Raw genomic sequence first — 3689 nt, 5'->3', positions numbered from 1 at the left:
GGGGACCCTGGTTATTATGGTCAAAGTGCAGGGTGAGGGGGAGATTTGGGGCTGTTATGACTCAGGCTTTGCAGTTTCTCAGCTGGGAGCCAGGCCGCAGGAGAAATGACTCCTACAAGGCCAGGACTGGAGCTCCAATCTCACCCTCAGGTCTGTTGACTTTGGGCAAACCATGGAATTTTTTCAAGTTCTCTAGCTCTCCATAGAGTTGTGTGGTGTGCAAAAGAGACAGTAGAGGTAAAATCATTTTGCAAAGTGTGATGTGCTTCCCAAGGCCTGTGTGCTTAGGAAAAGTAGTAACATTGTTAGGCTGTGGGCAGGGTGGTGGGAACTATCATTCCTGCATTGGAACATGCGATAAGCATGTTGGAAGTGCACCATGTGCCAATCATGTGTTAGACCTTACTGGAAACATGCAAAATAATCCCAAGTCTATGTGAGGGAGGTGGTTATGGTATTCACACAGGCACAGTGCCAGGAGGAAGCGAGGAGGCCGAGAGGAGTGGACAGGTAATGGGAGGAAGGGGAAGTCAGGACAGGAGCTTGAGCAGAGCAGCCTCCCACAAAGACGCACATGGCGCTGGGCCAGCGCCTGATGGGGCGCAGACGGGGAAGCAGGAGGATGCCAGCAAGAGTCCTGGGATGCAGCTGGAGGCAAGAGAGAGCTAAGGTTGTGCTTCTGAAAATGGAATCCCTAGTTCTTGCCAGCTCCCTGACTGTGGGACGTGAGGGAGACTCAAGGAAGGGGCTGAGCCAAACGATAAAGGCCCTGCTGGTCTGGATGATGGAGACAGGGGACATCAGAGGAGGGTCACATTCAAGAGCATCTTAGGGAGCAGGGACTAGACAACATCCAGCAGTCGGGCCAGGAGCCTGCATCCAGCCCCTCCAGCCACCGTGTCCCTGCCTTGTCCCAATGTGCTCCTTGGTTTTCTCTTCTTCCATCTGCTCCCACCTGTCTCTGCTGTTCAAGGTTCTGAACACCTCAGCCCTGTCCTCTGCTAGCACCACTCTCTCTCCTGGTGAGAGTTTTGTTGTTGTTTTTAAACAACTTGGCAAATTCTGGTTTGTGGAAGGAGACAAGTTGTCAATGTTTTTTATTTATACCAAATTTCTGCATTTCATTCTCACACCACCTGAACACCTCACCCCACAGCAGTCCTCCCCGTGTCCATCTTCCCGCCTTCCTACCACCTCGAATCACCTTTTTGCCAAGCAGGCGTTTGCCAGGTATTAGTGATTTGCTTGGTATTTTAAGATGCATTTTCCCCTGGAGTCCTCACCACAACCCTGAGAGACTGGCATTATATTCACATTCTGTACTTGGAAAAATGGCCCAATTCACCCAATGCTGGGAATAGGTCAGTTATTCACTTATTCACTCAACAAGCATTTAATGAGTACTTACACTTGCCAGGCTTAGTGAGGAGCTTGACATAATGGTGGGCCCAGGTTTTTTAAACTCCAAGCGTGCTGTATCCATAGTCAGCTCCCGTCTCAAAGGCTCTTCTCTCTGGAGTCTCTATGTAATTTACACCTTGTCTAGCACACTTAGTTCAGTTAGCCCATGGCACTTCTGCCACCAAATTGCGAGATATTTGAGGACAAGAACTGTTTTCATCTTCACATTCCAAACTTACCTGAGGCCGGATCCCTCAGTAAATGAGAGTTGGGCAAATCAAGTTGAATCGCTGGATAGGTAGATCCTTCACTTGAGAAGCCAGACACCAGGATCATGCCCTGGCTTCTTCAGGGGCACTTCAAAGTAGAACATTGCCTTTGAAACCACCCCTTACTACAAGGCACTTAGAGCACTTTCTAGATCACAGGTAGTTAATCCATGGAGCACTCTGGGAGGAGTGGGAACAGAAGGAGGAAATATCGACCTCATTTTACTGATGGAGAAATTCAGCACAGAAGTCAGGTACCTTTCCTGATGTGATGTAGGAAGTGAGCAGAGGACCGAGGAGACTGGATCTCCTCCTCCTGTCCCCACGTTGTGTGGGTCCTCTGGATCCTGCAGTGCCTCGAGGCAGGAAGAACTGATCTGCTGGGGTGCACAGTGGCCCTGGGGACTGGATGCAGCGCTCCCACCAAGATTACCCAAGGACTGGAACACTCATTTTATCTAATGTGCAAATGGAAAAGTCTGGGTTATAAGATATTTAAAAATAAATAACTGTAATCATCACTTTTAAGTTAACCTAAGATTTAAAATTTATTTTGTTCCTTTAAAGCAAGAATTCATGTTTGTTTCCTGTAACAGTGCCAGCAAATAATACATGCCTAATAAATATTTATTGAATAAGTGAGTTTATCTGTTCACATATCTGACTTTGGTGAGATCCGTTGGAGCCTTGTGTTAATGACTAGGTAAGCCTAGTTTAAAAGGATCAGAGTGAGTGATTCTGCAGCAACAATAATGATAATGATGATAAATCCAGACTTATTGCCTGTGGAGTTAAAGCTCTTGCTTGTTCTCCCATAAGTTATCATGTGTGCTGAGTTTTGTTTTCCTGATACTGTTTTTTGTTGGTTCATTTTTGTTTTTTTGTTTTTCACCGTATCTCTTCAACGTCTCTCCTTTTTGATCAGCCCATTGCTCTATCAGAAGGCACCTGGAATTAAGGATATAATTATGGCCATGAACTAGTACGGGATGAGCTAATTCACCAGGGGTTCAACTATGCTGTCTTAGTACAGAATTTAAAAAATAAAGAAATTTAAAGAAATTTTTATCAATGGGCACCAACCATTTTTCTAAAGAACTCACAAGTCTTATTTGAAACCTTTCCCTAAGATACATTTTAAGATGCATTTGCATTATCAATAAAACACATAATTTTCTAAAGCAAAGCATGCTTTGGTCTAGTCCTTATTCCAGCAGTGCCCAAGGGAATAGAATACCAATTAAATTTCATTGTATTTTGTCCTTTCTCCTCTACCTCTTCCTCTAATAAATCCATTTTATGTAACATTAGAAGAGAAATTTGACAAAGGCATATGGAGAGTGGCAGTCATTTCTGTCATTCACTGGTCCCTCCCTCCCCTTCTTCCAGGCATTTGGTAGGATTTCACATCCCCATGCCCTTGAAGCTAGGTATGGCCATGGGACTTGCCTTGGCCAAAGGGCATGAAGAGAAATGATGTGTGTCACCTCCTTGTGGAAGACTTTGAGAGCAGGTGCGTGATTCACACATCCCAATTTCCCTGCTCTGGCAACTGGCAGCATTCCAGAGGGAGAGGCTCCATCCTGCTGGAAACCTGAGTGATGAAAAATGGAGTAGAACCCCCCTACCACCTGAGAATACCATGGAAGGGAGGGAGGGGGAAGTAAACCTTTACTATTTACACTACTGAAATGTTTGTTTGTTATTGCAGCATAACTTAATCCATCCTGACTGATAAATGAGATTTCAAATCACCACACTTTCTCTCCATAGAAAGAGAGATTACACTTTAGCTATCATACTCTTACTTTGTAGATGCTGCTATGATTCAAATAAATCTAATAAATAGTCTTTTGATTCATCAAAAGAATGATAGACCAAAAAGACTAGAGGCTTCTCAGACCATCCTGAAGGTGAGGGCCTTCACCATGTGACTGATTCACTGGTGAGACCTGTGGGTGATTGAACAGTGGCCCACGTGAAAAGTGTGTCAGCTGTCCTGGTGTCTCCAGTGACAGC

At 45.1% G+C, this 3689-nt stretch overlaps 1 long non-coding RNA gene across 1 annotated transcript; it reads right to left on the bottom strand.

Moving 5' to 3' along the window:
- Positions 1-2546: 2546 nt before the first annotated feature.
- LOC103586888 lies at positions 2547-3264 on the bottom strand. The gene is made up of 2 exons (XR_550186.1): positions 3158-3264; positions 2547-2618 (listed from the first exon to the last, which is right to left on the bottom strand). It is a non-coding gene; the product is annotated as an uncharacterized LOC103586888 (long non-coding RNA).
- Between the last annotated feature and the right edge of the window lie 425 nt (positions 3265-3689).

This window comes from Galeopterus variegatus, unplaced genomic scaffold (assembly GCF_000696425.1).
Source record: "Galeopterus variegatus unplaced genomic scaffold, G_variegatus-3.0.2 Scaffold390, whole genome shotgun sequence".
In the NCBI taxonomy this organism is placed as follows: Eukaryota; Metazoa; Chordata; class Mammalia; order Dermoptera; family Cynocephalidae; genus Galeopterus; species Galeopterus variegatus.
The sequence above is the reverse complement of the archived record's forward strand: the minus strand, read 5'-3'. Positions and strand labels throughout refer to the sequence as shown.